The sequence below is a fragment of the Channa argus genome, chromosome 21 (assembly GCF_033026475.1).
Source record: "Channa argus isolate prfri chromosome 21, Channa argus male v1.0, whole genome shotgun sequence".
Classification (NCBI taxonomy): domain Eukaryota; kingdom Metazoa; phylum Chordata; class Actinopteri; order Anabantiformes; family Channidae; genus Channa; species Channa argus.
The window spans coordinates 6171111-6189532 of NC_090217.1; the positions used below are offsets into that span (position 1 = coordinate 6171111).

The 18422-nt window shown below is 41.3% G+C and overlaps 1 long non-coding RNA gene across 3 annotated transcripts in view; it reads left to right on the forward strand.

Moving 5' to 3' along the window:
- The window catches only part of LOC137107001 (uncharacterized), a 32967-nt gene extending 14869 nt beyond the window's left edge, over nt 1-18098 (forward strand). For 2 of the 3 annotated variants that reach the window (XR_010912057.1, XR_010912058.1), the window contains exons 2-5: nt 14973-15113; nt 15400-15459; nt 15696-15795; nt 16226-18098. This is a non-coding gene — a long non-coding RNA (uncharacterized lncRNA). The remainder of the gene's footprint in view (nt 1-14972; nt 15114-15399; nt 15460-15695; nt 15796-16225) is intronic. The other variant, XR_010912059.1, reaches the window with a different exon arrangement.
- Nucleotides 18099-18422: the final 324 nt, after the last annotated feature.

Consider the following 18422-nt stretch of genomic DNA (forward strand, 5'->3'; position numbering starts at 1 on the left):
ATTGCAGTAGCTTTTTTTTAATGCGCTACTAATATTTTGACCTGATTGGGGTTTGATTGATAATTGATAATTAAGAAACAATTTGACCCACATCATTTAACCCCCATAAGTGACCAGCAAGTCCAACATATGCACGACAAAAGTGTGGAAAACCAAGAAAAAGGTCAGTAAAGGAAACGGCCTCGTCAGGTCTTCATAATGTCATGACCCTGCCCTCTGGAGGGAAACATGACACACTACAACAACATTTCACTCTCCCATAAAATATGGCCTGAAATGTTTTTCTTTTTCTTCCTTTTTTTCTAACGTTTTTTAAGTCAAATACATGTTTACTTTAAAACCCACTCTAAACATAACTGAGGCTTTTTGAGAACACTTTGAAAAACATTTGCTCCCATCCCGGGGCTCCAGAAGTAAACTCATAACTGGCTAATAATTTATCCAAAGAAACCCCAAAAGATACATGCATCCACTATGTTAAAGACAAATACACTCATATTTATCTCCCTGTCAGATGCAGCTTAATTAGACCCCAAACTGAACCAAAACTCTTTTGACAGGGAATCACACCAAGAAAAAGGAGTAAAGGCAATTAATGTTAACTCTATAATCTTTAAAAACTGAAGTGTTTTAGTGTTTTAATATTTAAATTGTTTGCAGAAACATCTGTAGACTGCAGTCTTACTCCCACAGGAGTGTCTAGTGCTTATTTTTGTTGATGACTATTTTCAGGCATAATACACATTTAGTGTTGTTGTGGGTGTATGTGGGATTAATTTACCATAAAAAACTGTCGATTATTGAAGAAACACGTCACTAAGAGCATTTCGCTTCCCTCTATCCTCCACATGACCTGGCTGGGTCTGGAGAGTGTGCCATCTCCTACGATGATGCCTAAATGGTGGTAACAGCTGTTTGGTTTGGTTTAGGCACCAAATAAACATAATTAGAGGGAATAAAAATGTTTTTTACTTAAATCCACTGCTTTGCTACATGACGGCCCATCACATAAACAACAGAAACACTGGACTCAAACGCCTCTCAAATTCTTCGTACATGACCTAATACATCCATCGTCAAATGAATAAATCTGGATGTTCAAATACTGAAACAGGTCATCCAACTTTTAGAAAAGCTGGATTCAATCATCTGGGGAAACTCACATTTGTCATTCTTGACTAGACCACATGTGATCAGCAGGTCCAATGGCTGCACGCTAATGAGAAAAGACAGAGCGAGGGACAGGAAGAGACAGAGGGAGATGGAGGGAGAGTGACACTTTCACTCTGACAAAGCGGCTTTGAATTCAAAGATGCTGCGAAAATGCAAAGAGATTGAGTCAAAGAGTGTCTGACAAATTAAATGTAAATCCTTACTGGCACCACAATTGCATTAATCTACTGGCAAATTATTTGTATAACCTCTGCATTTTTGTGGTAACAGTTGCCAGGAATGTCATCAGACTGCTGTCGGTGGTGGAGGAAAATGTCACCCTGATTGTTTGAAAATGCAACATCCTCTGTGTGTAAACACATGTGGATCTCTTGGTTAAAAGCAGCACATCCATAGTTGGATGAGCTTCCTGGTCCAACGCCGTCCAAATCTGAGAGGTTGTGTTGTTCAGTCTGACTAAAACTGAAAATAAACCTGCCTCCTTAGTGGATTTGTTCCCATGACAACAAGCTCCAATCCAACAGAATTGTGATGTTGTCAAATCATCAACAATATTATATGATTAACCTGTTAATCCTTGTAAAAAGAACAGGGCGAAACGCTGAGACCGTGGATGGAAGGACTAGCCTTTCTATTTGAGAGTGTCTGAGGTAACTTTACATTCATTTTTGGAGGTTTTTCATCTGATTTTGTTGTTGTCTGTGATTTGGCTCATTAGTCATCACTTTGGGTTTGTTTTGGGTTGTGTCTCCCTGTGTTTTATACTGTACTTCCAGTTCATCGGTCATCATTTTTGAGTATTTTGCATTGTCTCTGGTGTCGTCTCTGTCACCTATTCAGTAATACGTCAATGGGTAATATGACTCTATTGGTCCTTGCTCCTTGCTTACAGAGTCATATTTTACAGAAGGACATTGATTTGACACAAAACAACTGCAGACTTTATCTAACAGTACCTTTAGGTGGGGTTGTGTTTTATGGGACATTATGCCTTAAAGACTGGGCTAAAATGCATAGGTCAACCCTGAAGATATAAAACTGCAAAGATTGTATGTTGCCCTAAATAGTCGGTGAAATTATATTCCTCGAATTAAAGCCTGCACGGGATACTATTTTGATTAATACTGCATACTTATTCATGATCCCATTAGCACTTTGGCATCACAGTTGCACCTTTAATGCAAATACATTCATTCTCACTCTGCTGTGAAAGACAGTGAGACTCCACTGAGATTCAGCTGATAATAACCCTTTTTAATGGGGCTCAAAACATCCCAATCAAACCTGCCTTTTACGCTGTGCGGCAGTAAAGTCTGTTTACAATAATGACACATTGCCAAGGAGCGTTTTACACTCAAGTGCAGCTTCACAGTACATCATAATCATCTCTTTTATCTTTGCTTAATATACCCACTTAACCCCCGCCTACAGTTGGAGTATAAGATGTAAAGAGGCGTTCCTGCACTGCAGACGTGTCTCTCTCAACCTCAAGACTTAATTCCAGCTTCTTAGTACTGAACCGAGCAGGAGCATCAGAGCCTATGTAGCGAGGAGGCTTTGAAGGCTTGTTTTGGCTGCAGTCCTAGTTATAAATTTCTCATTGCTATTCCTGCTTTACAGTCTGAAGTACAAGTAAAAGCCATTCCCACAGAGAGCTCAACCTTGTCCCACAGCAATCGTAGCCAACAGCAAGGGAGCGTACCTCTCTGAGCTACAGCCGCAGTTTCTTAACCTGAAATCACCAGTTCGGGGAAGCAGGTTGTCCCCCAGGGTCCAATTGCTGGACCCCACTGCGTTTTCCACCACAAGTCCTCCTGCTTTGTGTTTGCCGTGCTTTTAATATTGTCACTGCCTGTTTTTCATCGTGAACTCTGTTGATCCAGACCCAATTAGTCGTGTTTCCTCGACGAGGTGCTCTGCTGCAGTGACACTGTTGATGCCGGTGAAATTTCCCACGAACTAAGAAATGAAAGCTAGTAGCAATTGTCTGAGTTTGGTGTGGTTCTTTTTTGGTTTTGTTGTTTTTTTTGGAGAGAGGAGTATTGTAATGTTTCCCAGAGTTTCATCCATCAATGACAGTAGCAGCACTCACAAAAATTAGATCGATAAAGCAGATATTAGAAGCTAGAGGTAGAAAGAGAAAGAGAGTAAATGATAAACAAAATACTGTGAGTGGGCAGCAGGAATCAAGTAGATATACACACTAAATATATACACAGTGCCTGAGTCAATATACCATATCGACTATATTCACTCTATGGAATGAGAAAATGACAGAATAAAATGTTTTTATTCTGTCTCCCATCTCACACGAGGTGTCATTCACGCATTTTTTCATCCCCTCACAGCTATTTCTTAGCAAGTAGGTCACTTAAAAAAAAGAAAAGAAAAAGAGAAAAAAAAAGGCCGTAATGAGAGAAGTTCAGTTTTATCTTGGCTCGTCATGCCACTTTAACTAAAATGACAAAATGACAGCACTGTAGGACACATTCATGTACGAGTATGTTTTTGGGATGCACCTCCCCCGGAGGATTTTCACCTCCGTCTTTGTTCTTCTCTGAAGATCCAAACTGTCAAAAACACTGGCAGTTGTTATCAAGGAAAAGATGCACTTCTGCAAAGTACACAGTCAGAAGAAGATATTCTCACAATGACAAATTCAGCCAACTAATAATAAGGAGCAGCAGAGTGGTGGTGGTGGTGGGTGGTGGGTGGGTGGTTGGCGGGTGCTAATTCTCATAATCCATCCAGAATCCCTCTCATCTGTTTGCTGCATTCAGTGCCATTGGGGACAACACGCACCCTCTATTCGGAGTACTCTGCACTAATTTACTTTTCTGTAGTCTGTGTAGCTACACAATTAACTCTGTGGGTCCAATTATACATAATTATACAATTGCAGACAGATTATTTTTAGATTTTATTATGTGGGCACTTGATTGTAAACACTTTGTTAAAATGAACCCTCACCGTGGTACAAACCACAAAACCTTTCCTGCAGTGGTATTATCTGTCATTTCAGAACAATAAGGTATCATCACACTTATTTTATTGTAAAGGTCAAACGTACCGCTGCCATTTCGCTTGCACTTCAGAGGTACTTCAGAAACATAAATTAACCTTCATCCTGTGGAACTAAGAAAAATGAAACTAGATGAAAGAACGGACCGATGCAACAAGATTGATTACGTTGTGATTACGTTCATTACAGCAGTAATGATTGTACTTCAGCTGCTTCAGGTAAGACTCATTCCACTGAGCTTTTTATAAGCTCCACAGTAGTTCAGGCAGCTACATTTATGCCTTATACTGAATAAACTGGATAGCCAGTCACAGTAGATTCCCAACCACGGATCTCTCTCTCTTTCATCCTCATTTCCTGTCCCTTCTTTACTGCTCACCTTTCCATAACGGCAAAATCTGCCATTATGGATTTGTATTTTATTAAAAGCTGCAATATAAGCTAGACGTTTATGAGCTTATTAAAGGCAATAACACAAAGAAATGTTGATGAATGTTCTTTCTGATTAACTTAAAAACTGTGGAATTACACTGTTGTAAAAGTCGAACTCATGGCAGAGCTACTGCTTTGGATTGCATTTGGTTGTACACGTGTACCTAATAAAGTGGCCAGTGAGTGTATAATCACAGTTTTCTACACAAGCCCTGAAAGGTGGATGGCTTTCGGCCCAAAACGTGAAAGCTGACAGTGAAGTTCTGATCTGCTGGTGTGAGACTGTTTACATTTCCTGGGTCTTAACAAACCCACACATTCAGCTGAAAGAAGCCGGACTTGTAAAGCTCGGGGTGGGATGCGAGTTGTGTGATGTGATACGTTAACACGCAGCTACAGTGATGCGATGAGGAGTGTGTTCATAACACTGGATACGCTGCGCTTCGTGTCACACAACGTTCTTGCTGGCTGCTGACCAGGTGTGCGTTTGTCAGGCCCGTCAGCCGTTTGACTTTTCCTGCCTTCCCTGCTGACAGGCATCAGTTTCTGCTCGACTGTCAGACTCTGAGGCCTTTCATGTCTTTTTGAGGCAGCTGGGGGAAGAGGAGGAGAGGTTGGGGGTGGGGGGTTAGTGTTTTCACAACTGTGTGACGTCTGACAGAATTAGCAATGGAGCTCTGAGGAGCCATCGCTGGTGGGGCGGAAAGCAATTTGTCAGCACGGTATTAGAAGGGGTTACTCCCCTCATAACTGAGACTGTGTGTGATTGGGATTCTTTCATAGAGACTGACTCATGGCAAATGAGGGGAGGGGGGGGAGGAGAGAGCAAGAGACGGTAAGACAGAGAAAGTGTTATATCTCTCTGAAGCAGATCTACTGTAGGCCCTCCACGTTTAAAAGAAAGCTTTGAACATGCATGGATCAATATAATGAATTTCAATCCCTATTTTCCTTTTCCTCTGGAACGAATTTTGACACACCAGGCAGCCCAATGTCTGTGTTTGTTCCCTTCCCAACTGTTTTGCACCCTGAGCTGAGGTAAAACCTCCAGTGGCCTGTGTCGCTCTGATAAGAGCCACTGCTGTTCACTGGTTCGCCGCCATTTGTCCTGTAATTCTTTTCTTTTCCGTGTCACTAAATGGCTGGACCTCGCTTTGGGGTAAAACACAAAGATCCGCTAAGCTGTCACATCTGAGCTCCTGGAATTAAGCTGGGAGGTTATGAGCTGGATCCGAGTGTAATGAGGGCCGAGGCCAGCTCAGGTGAAACCAGCCTAAATGCAAAATGAACGGCTACAGTTGTTGTTGCTCTGCTGTTTAAAATCATCGAGACCACGTGTACTCGTAAGGATAAACGAGATCCAACTTAGCACTTAAGTCTGTGTATTGTGAAGGTGTTGCAGTCACTGCAGATGATGACTCACCGTGTGTTCATCCCCACAACTGAAGCTCCAGTAACAGACGTAATGCCATCAATAACAGCACAGACACTCACGGAGGCGCACTAGCAACAGGAACAGCCACTGTATAACAACTTTAAGGCGAACTCCTTGCTCTCCTCCCACTCCTCCTATTTTGTGGAGGTGATAATGAAAAGTGGACTTAAATCCCGGCGCCTTTCAGCTTACATCACCCCTTGACCATCGCCCTGAAAGACTCATTGCTAAACAGAAAGCACATGTCGGTAGCCAGATGGAGAGCACAGGAGGCTATCTCCCCCTCTCCCTCGCTCACATAGAGCTTGACTGGATAAGAAAGGATCCAGACAGTGGACACTGAAACCCATTTTAAGACGGAGATGGCACTGGAGTGATGAGGGGCCTTGTAGTAACCTCAGTGGCTGTATCCTCACTTCACCTAACTTCCTACCATCTTCCTCACCCCATATCCCTGATTCCATTTCTCACCCACTGGTATCACAGAAAATCTTTTAAAAACTGCCTGCAAGGTCCTGCTTTGTTGGACTCCCAACAGTTCCCCTGTGTCCACCTTTTGTTTGCAAGTTTTCTTTCCTTTCTACCTACCAGCAAAAGTTTCTCCTGTTAGACGTCCTCCGCGCTGAGCAGAATGTTAATTCGCTTGACACTCAAGGCTTGGGCAGGACAAGGCTATATCTCATCCTGTCTGAATGCTGATGGCAGAGTTTAGCCTTGAATGAAGAAACGGAGGTTTGACTCTATCCAGTGTTCAAATGATCTGCTAAGCTTTAACAACCTTCCGTTCCAGGTCATATGCAAATTTAATGATACTTTTAATGGACTTGGAAAAAGTCTGGCATCTGTCTTACTCGGTTTCCTGTCTGCACCGGTTCTTAAAGTCCCTCAACGCACTGTAGTTGTTTTTTACACCGCTCAGCCACAACATCTGCTGGTTTTGAGTGCTCACTAGACATCATTCTTTATCTAAAGGTGTTTGCCGCAAAAGATGCTGGCGTACAAACGGCAAGGGCAGGAAGAAAATAATATCTGCTTGTTAATTTTTCTTAGAAATTTCATGTTGTTTCCAGAATTCCTTAACTGCGGATCAGTGGTAGCCAGTTTTATTGTAATATGTTTGCTGTGTGCCTTTCAACTTTTTGCTTTTTGCAATCCTGAAATCATCCTGATGAGGAGTACAAGCCTACATTACTTGGAGCAAAGTACCGTGAGCACAGTTTGCAGTGTTTTATCTGACATAGCCTTTTCAAAAGCTTCTTCAGCTTTAGGGCTTTCTTCCTAACCACCCTGGAGCCTGCATGAGTTACTCAGTTCTCCATTAAAGTCTTCAGGTTTTGCTCCACCCGCAGCCGTGTGTGCACCTACAAGCCTGTTTCCTTATACTTTAACAAAGTCATCACAATGCAAATGGCACCAACAGCAGCACAACACCGGATGGTTTTTGTCTGTGTGTTACACAGCTTTTACTTCGCCGCGTCTAGCGATAAATATTCATCAGGGCGATAATCATGTCAGCCCGTGTTTATGGGTGATAGATCTTTTAGTTATTTTAATTGCCTTTCATGACTAGTTCCCTCTAACACGCTGATTCACGAGGTGTAGGGTGTTTAAGCAGCAGGAGGAGGATATGATAGGTGGCTGATGTATACTTCTGCTGGCATCCTGAAGGTGGCTGCTCTGCTCTGAGTGACTGAGGGTTTGGGCTGAATGTAAGAGCACTGCTAAATCTTCACTGCTGCTGCAGAACCAGTGATTACTCTTCCCAGCAAAGGGGAGGCATAAAGCATGCTGCAGGAAACCGACAAGGCTGCAGCGGCATGTGACTCCGGCAGAAGAGGCTTCACCAGCGCGGCATGGATGGCTGCTACACTCACTGCACTATCTAAAAATAGTGGTCTGCTAACCTTCAACAAAGATTACAAACTGTCACTCAGAGAAATGGCCAAAGTCAGGATTAGGCATGGATTACATGTCCTGGATGAGTTTGTGATTCCTGACATACTCTGGAGCTGACAGGCATTTTAATTGAATTGAAACTTTCTAGTGTCAAGTGACTATAAATTGATTTATACAAACATATTTCTTTATGATTTTTTTTAAAAACTCAAAGTAAAAACAGGGTCTGTGTATTAAGACAACAAACGGCACCATCTTCACAAAAGTATCTTGGAATGTGTGAATTTTCGTACTTTCATACATGTGTTCAGATTATTAAACATCGCAAGAAATAGGACCTCCCAGAAGAAAAATACATTAACGACTCTTTTTTCCCTTTTTAAAATCAAATGATCAATTTCCAACTTAAGTACGACTTTGACTTCATTGAAAATCATAATAAAATGTTCATATACTACTTTTATTATTAATATTTTTCTTTAATGTCTTGCATGTTTTTGTTGATGTTGTAATGAGGTTACTTGTTTACAAGTAATTACATTAATTGTGAAGTTCTGATAGTCATAATAGTTAATGGAGCAAAAATTTGGTAAAACACACAAAAATGTTCAGTTTGCAGCTCTGACAATACTTTTGTGCACAGATTTATTTCCCTTTTTGTTTGATCGAGTGAACGTTTGATTATTCTGGTGGCACTGTCAGAACTCCTTGGAGGAATTTAAGGCACTTGCATATGAAGAAGATGAGGCCTGTGCTTCACAAACCTCTGAGAAGGAGCCACTTTGAGGACGCACTCTCATCACCCCGGTGAACTAACGTGCCTTCAAAACTGTCTGCCCTGAGGACAGGGAAACCAGTCTGCACTCTACAGCAGGGGTCACTGTTGAACTAAAGCAGTCATTTAAGTTGCCTGCTCTCACTCTCTCTCCCTTCTCTTCACTGTCAGAGAAAATTTAGCATGACAGAGCTGGAACAATAACTTGATTTAATATCTAGGTCATGTGAAATCTTCTCATCTTAGCAAAGAGAATATTTATTGACTGGAGGTGAGCGACTTGCAGTGTAGGCTGCTGTTAATGGATAGATTGGGGATGAATAATTAAGTTGTGGGCTGCATTTGCATGACAGAGGAGCCTCGTACAGTGGTGTGCAGTGAGCTAGCAAGCAGTCAAAAAAAAGGCTGGAGTGAGAACGGGAGCAGAGTGATGAATAAAAATAAGGATTAATGTGGCAGGTTCGGAGAGGATGTGGTTTGGAGTTTTGGTGGTCATGGTGACTGCTTGACTGGGGATGCGAGGGCCTTAGATGATATCAGAGCTGGAAATTCTGATCTGCGTAGCGAACATGACCTTCACGTGAGCCGATGAAGCTGCAGAGGGCTTCAGAATACTGTGGAAATGCTACTGAGAAGGCTTTTTGCAGTTTCAGCCTTTTCCCAAAGATAATTTGCCGTGTTGCAGAAACGCACGAGTGTAAAATGAAAGATGGGTGAAGAGCTGCTTCAATTTAAGGGTCCCGGCGTCGTGCATGTTGACTCACTTGTCACACTGCTTGCTGCGACATTTTAATAGAGTGAAGCCATCTGTGCAAGTAACACCTGTTCTTTTCATATGATGGCAAAAAAATGACAAAATTCCACTAGTTTCCGATGCTGTGCCAGTTATTTCAAGGTTACAGAGGAACGTTAGACGCCTCCCGTGACATAGACTTATTGAACAGCACGGGCAGCTGTGCCAGCTTTTGTTTTTTACATATAACAATATGTGCAAAGATATTTGCCTCTAAAAGTTTGTTGAGCGAGCCTCACCCTTCCAACCAATCAGAGGACACCACCTGTTTTTGTCTGGTAAGTAACTTTATTAGCATTCTTGTTTAGGGCAGTTTGATACTGATGGCTACGTTAAGGGCTGTGCAGAGCATGAGGGAGCCTCAAGATCAAAGTAAAGCTGTATGAAACCAGGGAGAGGGAGGGCTGGGCAGAGCAGAGAGGACTGATTCTCTTTCACGTTAGTGAAACAACAGTTGTAAAGAACTACGTTCAATTCCGTCTGATATTGGGCAAAGCTCCCCTCATCAGTGTCCCAATAAAACTTTAATCACCACAGCTTCAGCCACAAATGTGTTCTTCTCCCTTTATCAGGAATTAAATGGTAGTAGTAGCAATAATAAGAATATCTTATTGCATTTAATCTTTCTGTGGATCCACCACATGGTTATTTTATTCGCTGTTATTTCTATCCTACAAATTCTTAGGTATATAATCTTGACAGCAGGTCAAATTCAGAACAGAAACAAACACCAATTAGCAAATTGATCCCAGCATATATGTACACAGGCAGATGTTTGTTACCAAAAGCCAGTGACGGGGATGACGACCCAATCACAACCACCTGAACACCTGAACCATCTCTATGGCAACTGAGTAAACTTTATCTAATGAAACAGGCCATTGTTGTGTTTGACAGCTCTGGAAGATTTACAGCAGGTGGACATTTTACTAATTTTATGTTAAACTGTTCCACTAGAGTAAATTACATTGTGGAATTTGTTGATTTAGTTCAGACTAGTGAGGAAACTGCAGATCAGGCAGAGAGAAATGAAAAAGAAAAATCCTTTTATTAAGTGTTAAACTGATCAAAGCAAATAGGTTAAAGCTTTCCAATGTTTTTCCAAGTATGGCACAGACATATACAGTGACTCTATAAGTGAAAACTGCTGCCATGCCTCTGTCCTTTCCTTTTGTCTTGATACATTAGAGGTTCTTCCCTTTATTTCTCTTTTGTGTTTAACTGCTTCCAAGGTCTGTGTTGAACCTTCAAGCTCAACTAACAGAACAGTCTGCTTTTAGGAGACTTTAAGATGCAATTGCTCATTATGAAATAACTTACCTTCAAAAAATGTACTTCTCTTTAAATGGATTAAAGTATTATTCTTAAATGAGCGTGTAGCATTGTACAGTAGAAAAAGTTGTCTTTGAAATGCAATTTATTCACCCCCGGCCAGCTTTTCTGAGTGCAATTGAAACCCACTATACAAAGACATACATCTGAAAGAGGAAGAACACACTGTTACTGTGACACAGCCAGTCTCTCATAAATCAGCTGACCATTTATCTGTTTTCTGTGACAGTGATGTAACAGTTGCTCCTCACTAAATGAGAAGAGAAGATCTTAAGGAGCCGCTGATCAATGAGGGACTTTAGACCGGGCTTAGTGAACAGAATACCAAAAGGGCCTCTGGGGAAGGCTTGTCTGGGGTCACCCAGTCATTTAGCAGCAGACTGAGGTCTAGAGTTAGCTGGACACGAGGAGATCTGTCTTTAAACACAAACTCCTTCACTCTGGATAAACGGGGACTATAGGGAGGGTAAAGGGGCACTAGCTTGTGTATTTGCAGGGTCTGAATATTAATTAGAAGGATAGTGAAAGCCTCACCTCTCCAACCCGCCTGTATTCGTATATTCTATATGTTAAGAATAACTTTGTCCTAAACCTCTTTCCAGCGGGTGTGGTCGGTGTCACAGGCCGCAGGAGATACCTGACCTCTCGCGCCCGCTGCATGACCTTTAGACGGCTCTTATGTCCCAGCAGCCGTTTCCTCCAAGTATCTTGAAGAACATGCTACAGTTCTTTAGTGTCTTCTGTCCCCTCCTGTACTGTCATACCAGGCTTCATGAACACTTTAATGCCTGCAACATTACACACATTAAGAAATGTGTTTGCTACAAAGCAGCGCTCACAACATTTGTAATTAGAAGTATTTCTGCTCATGTAGAATTTTGTTATATACTTCCTGGCCAAAATGAAGCTTTAATGTTTCACTCAATCGCCTTTAGCTTTAATTACGGCACACGTTCGCTGTGGCATCAATTTTCCTCTCACTGGGAAGGCACCAGTTTATGCAAGGTCTCCACATTTATTTCCACCCGGAGTTGCATTCATTTTTCACTAAAAATGTGTATTGGTTATAGGAGAGTTGGACAACTACATAAGGTCTTCTCCAACACCAAAGGTTCTCAGTGGGGTTAAGGCGACCAATCCATGTGTGAAAATGATGTCTCACGCTCCCTGAATTTCAATTTGAGACTGATGAGTCCTGGCATTGTCGCGTGCTATCAGGAAAAGAAACATCCACAGGTGGAAAAGTCTGATCGTTCAGTATATTCAGGTTGGCGGTGACTGATTAGGATTAGTTAGGGTTAATTAACTTGTTGTCAGCTGAGACATATTACCACAGTAATTATCCAATTAAAGGCTCTTACCTACTTGCTTGGTTAAATCCAGGTGGTGACTTTTTTTGTTTAGCGAGTGTATTCACCACTTTCATTATGTCAACTTTGTTTGTGAGAATCCAGTAACTGACTGTCACTGCTACTGTGTGTCCAAAAAGTCACTCAAAGTAGTGAATGAGTGGTGGTAGATCTGAAGTTCTTAGTCGTTCAATTTTGAAATAAAATGGTGCCATAGTTACCAAAATGCATCTAGAATTTGTCAGTAAATAAACCGACGCTACAGATAGTAGTGTCTGATAGCTCTCTCACACTCTGATCATTCTGCAGCCAGTTAGTTCCTGATTGTTTCTATTCCCTATCATCCCCTGCTGTTTCAGACCCTGGCCAGTCCTTCTCCCCTGCCCTGCATGCTTCCTGGTTTCCAGCCTGAGCTTTCAGCTGCAAACAAAACATACGTGTAGCAGTTCTGGAAAGTGTTTCTCTCCTCTGCCAAATTGAAATGTGCTCACGTTGCCACATCTTTCCAAACAGCTGTTGGACTCCTGCCTTTTCTTTGCCGATTGTGTTCCTCAGTTATTACTGTGCTTACTGTGGCTGCTGTCAACCTCTTCCTCAACCTCTGTTTGGCATTAAAGGTGAACAAGTTTTTACAGTACGTAGGTAATTTCTTGCTATAATTATGTGTAATTTTATAATCATAAGCTTTATTTTTTAGAAGAACCTTCTAATGCTATTGTTGGTTGTGTGTACTGATGAAAGAATTTCATGCTCAAGAACTGTGAGTCATGTAAAACTAAAACACACTAAAATGCGACTGTCTTCATGACAAATGAGGCATGGGAGTTTGCACGTACCCATTATGACTAATATTCACTAAATTCTACCACAAAATGTAAAAGAGAGCTGTAGAATAAAGTGGTAAAGGACAGGGAGGAATTATTGTGTTAGATAAGAGTATTGAAACAGTAATAGTGAATAACAGGACTACAAGAAACCAAATTGTCGCATCTAGGACATAAAGAGTTCACAGATCCACGTGTTGTTAATTGCAGCTTTTATTTACATGCTCAGTCTTTGTGAGGGGCTGGCTGTTCAGTTGCTGCTGTGTATGCTGGTGTATACCCAGACTAATAGGCAGAAAAGTCCACTTATATTGATGCCAAGAGGATGTTATTGTCTGTGCCAGGGTTTTATAATGCAAGTCATATGTCTGACCGCATAAATGTGCCCACACGACAGGCAGTGATAAGAAACCTTATGTATAAATGTATGTGCAGATCGGATAAGGTGGAGAGCAGAATAACTAATGCTTGGATAAATCCGACCAGAAGCTGCAATGACGCTGCTGCGCAAAAACCTGTGGGTGGGTGAAATGAACAATTTTTAAAAAGGTTTTTTAAGCTTTTTAATGTGCCTGGGATCTTTTGATAAACCTATATAATAAAGTTAGATCTAAAATATTAAATACGACCAGGACACAAACAGCCTCTTATTAATATTTCTTATTTTTTTGAAATATGTGTGTGTCTGGTACAATTAAACAGATTCTCAAAGTAAGTGACGTGATGTGGATTCAAAATGTTATTTCTCACTATATCACGAATAAAAGCTCCTATCTTCTGGTTTAAGGACCTGTCCCTGCTGTTTTGCTTTGCGTTGATCACATGGCAATAGTTTCCTCCATCCCTTGATGGCTGGAGGAGCCTGGGAAGGCCAACTGGTGAGGACAGATGTGTGGATGAAATGTGATAGTGAGAATGTAACTTTCCCCCAGTGAGAGGAAAATAGAAACCCGTTTTTATGTTTTTTGCAGGAGTGGGCTGCAGGATTCTTTGGTACTTATCTGCCTGAACTGATGTGGGGGGTGGGGGGGTGGGGGGGGAATGTTAGATGTTGTTGGAGAGACTTGTGAAGTGGTGGTCCCCTGTGAGCCAGACTACTCCAGAATCCCTTCTAAATTATCTACTGCAATAGCAAGAGAGGAGTGAATGAATTAACAATCAGACAACAGAGGCAAAAAGCAAAGAAGAAGCGGTCACAACTGAGGATAAAACACCAGAATAATCAAATAGAGGGCAATCAAATCCAACTTAGTGGGTAGGAGCTCTGAATTTCATTCTGAGGTTCTCTGATTAACTGGTAGTGTTATCAGTGCAGAGAAAGCAGCATGGGGCCCTGTGGTGGAGCTGCACAGGAGGCCACAGCTCTTATTATAACTCCACAGAGGCTTTGCAACTGAATTTGAGGCTGGGCTCATCACACTGCAACAATGTACTTTTTAGAGCTAACAAATCACGTGGCTCTAACAGAAGCCAGTAAACATTATGCATGTGATGATGAAATGGGATGATGAAATCCTGTTTATGTCTATAATTTTGCAGCTAATCGTGTCTCAGGAAACAGGGGGATAACTCTTCAAAAACCCACATTTCAGTGGAAAGAAAATTTCATCACTCAGTTGGCAGATCAAGTTACTTGTTACTCGCCTGCATGATTTATACTGTGTAACGAAGCTGCCATTGTGTGATAAAACATTGTGTTGCAGTAGCTCAAGTAAAAGCCACAATTCCTGGTTTTTGTGTTGGTGGTTTACCTCCATGGTTGCGACGTGTATCCAGCTCCAGTGAGAACACAGTAGGAGCGCTACAGCGACACGCATGCACACATTTAACTGAAATGTGAGCTTCATGTGGACAATAACAACTATGGCGTTTGTGCGACAGCCAATTTGCACAGTTTTAACAGACAGTGGTCGGTTATGACGTGTTTCTTTGCTTGAACAGATGCTCCTCCATATTCCACCAACAGATCGGACACCTCCTCATTTCTCTATTCACCTCCATGTGTGCTGTCGTTCTCCTCTGTTCATTTTTACCTGACGGTGGGCCACTCATGCTGACTGCTGACGACGGGAAATATGCATGGTAAGAGGCTGAAAGCAACACGTGAATTTTAAGAAAGTGTATTGAACTGAAAAGTGATATGTCTTACTATAAATGTCAAATGAAGGCCATCAATAAATTTTACCGTAGATGTTGTTAAGGAAAGAAATTGAATGAATGGAGGTAAAGGAGTGCAAAAAAGAGAAAGTGAAAAAATACATTATATGGCTAAATGGAAGTGTAATGGTGCAGAAACACCATTTACACCCATAAGTGATTATTGAACATCTCATTGCAAATCTGGGTATTAATCTGCTGCTACTTTTAGGAAGACGTTTCAGCCTCCTGCAGGTGGTGGCTCCCTCCCAGGCACAAACACATTAGTGAGGTCAGATACTGATTCTGTTTATAAGTCAAGTCATATTTCATCTCCCTATATATGTGTATATCTATCTATCTATATATCTATAATATCGATATATATATATGTATATCCCAATATTATAAATTTGCCTCAAAGGGCAAATGGTGCATCACACAACACGATTAGAGCATTAAGTAGATTTAAAGCAAGGATGGTTTAAATGATACATGAAGAATATGATTCTTACCTTAAACTTCCAGGTGTCACCAGCTGATACCTGGTGCACAAGACCGGATGGACAAAACCTCTCGACCACCATAAATACCGGGGAAGAGGACAGACTACACAAAGACGAAAGGGGTAAAACTCGAGCAGGAGAAATTAACAAATGTACAGAGTAGCAAGTAGGAGACAAGAGCCAATAACCTTCAGAAAGAGAGGTCTCAGGATGGCTGATGATACAGAACAGAAATCCCGAGTGCATTCTTTTAAGGCCTGGCACAAAGTTAATGTTTAGTTCTTTAGCGCCAAACTCAGACAAGTACTTTATGTCTTTATGGACTTGTGCTCAGCGGTCTTCCCCAAACTGGCAGCAACTTTGCAAAAAACTTTCTAAAATATTATTATATGCTCTAGCGTGAAGTTTTTTATTGTGTTGGCTTAACAAACAATGTAAAAACATCCTGAGAATGAATGGATGTGGCCTCTCGTAAATTCATGTTTTTATTTGCCTAAGTCTTTTGGCCTCACCCTGTACTTTGTCCTAGTACGTTGTCTTTTTTTCTGCCAGTTAAGCCAAATCCCGGAGTTGATGTTGGCAGAATTCGAGGGTGACTTCTTGGCATCTCTTCATCCTTGGCTGTCAAGCAGTAGGAGATGGTCTGAGCGGCCGCACCTGTCCCGCGCTGCGAGGTTGAGGACACGATAGCAAAATAAAAAGGTCAGATGGCCTCCATAAATCTGACAAACTAAGCACACAGATGCCTTTGAAAGAGCAGCTTCGGTTAACATCTTTCCTCCCTGTATTATGTGACAAAACAATCGGCCAAATTTCAACGAGGGCTCTGTAGTGGAGGTGGAATAGCAGCATTCCTTCAAACAAAGTGGATAATGACTTCCTTTTTCATTAGCAGCGGAGGCCATCATCGGGTAATTTCATTTTATTCCTGACCAGCTTTAATTACCCTGCATTGAAGCCCGTCATAACCATTACATCATGTAGCAGAGCAGTGTGGCAATCCCAGGGGCTGCATCACTGGCTGAGCCGATGAACTCCCATCTGGTCGTCTAGATGTGACTGATGGCTGAACAGAGTGCTTTCCTGCGAAATGAATCCGCGGAAAGGATGAAAGCACATCACATTTTCTGGAAAAATGACAATTATACGAGCCGGCTCATCGGAAATGTTGTTCTCTAAGCATACAGCATACGTTATGTTTAGTGATCATAAAACGTATTCTCATCCAACCACGCTCATGGGCTCGTGGGCCCACCCAGCATATCTTTCACAGTTTTATCCCACGTTGCTTTTCCAGCTCTTTCATTTCCTGAACTGTTGATGTTCTCTTCTCCTCCCCGCTACTTATTCTGCCTCGCACAGAGCATTCCTCTCCTTGTTCAAACACTGCCTCCAGAATTCCTGCCCTTGTTAAAATACTCCCCTCCTCTTTCGATTTCTTTTTCTTTTTCAATTTTCACTCCACACAGCTCCCACCTCTGGAATGCACAGGCACTTCTCCAAATCCTGCTGAGGATAAAACGCTGCATTGTCTGATGCTTTGTTGTCATCACAACTCCAGGACAGCTAATTGATTGCAACATGGGGGATTTTGAGTTGTTATTTTTTCCAGTCTACCAATAGGCTCACGTGTTCACAAGTGGGAGCATATCATTAAGGAAGTCATTATTTTTTTCTGATACTTTGGCAGTTTTAGCAACTTAAGAGGAGTTTGTGGTTAGCATACATACATACATACATACATAGTTGTTTTTTAAACATATAATAATACTTTAAAATAGCTGAATATTTTGGAAAATATGTTTTTGGACAAGACTTTTATGAAAAGATAAATACTACTTTCCTAGCTGTGGGATAATTTTGAAGCCACGGTTAGAGGCTGGTTAGCAAACTCAGCATTGACAGTGGCTAGCGCTTCCCAGAGGTAATGTTAATAAAGTAATGTTAGGAGCACTTTTAAAGCTCATTGTGAGTCTAAAAACGACATCCTGTGATCTTAAAGGGGTTACAGACTAGCCTTTTCCAATTCCGTGCTAAGCTAAGCTAAGTAGTTCCCATAGAAACGACTTGGGAGCGTTCAAGAGACATGCAGCTTTCAAGTCACATACACTGCTACTACCAGCAGCTAGGTGGAAAAAAAAATCTAAGACTAATTCAGAGTCGAGCAGCTCAGGAACTTCTGACCATTACAGTTTTTCCCACTGTGCAGGATAAGGTGAATGTTTTTCCAACTTGGCTGCTTGTAAAAAAGGTTTAAATGACATGGCATGAACTCAGCAATCACTTCTAATCAGCAGTAGAGGCGTTAGAATGGCTCAACAACCTTTCAGCGAGAAGGAAGCTTAAACTAAAGTTGGTTGCAAAAGTCTGCACCCCCTTACTTTGAAACATTAAAAAGAATAAAACCAAGATTTGTTTTCATCAACATGGTGTTTGCTCCTTCATCAGAAATTAATTAAAGCATTTTTTTCTTAATTTATTTAAAGGGATGTAAACTTTTGCTCTCTGAAAATGTAATCCCCCTGATATTAGGATGTTTTCATTTACAATTCTTGTTTTCATCATGTGAAGTAACAAAATTGTCAAAGAGTATATAAAAAAAGTTGTATTTACCAAATTTTTAAACAATGACTTTAAATTTGACTTGTCTTGGTTCAAAATCACACTTATTATGTGAAACCATATTTCCATAGATATGAAGACTATTTTACACTGTGCCAGCTTAAAACGTAGAGGTTATCAAAATTAA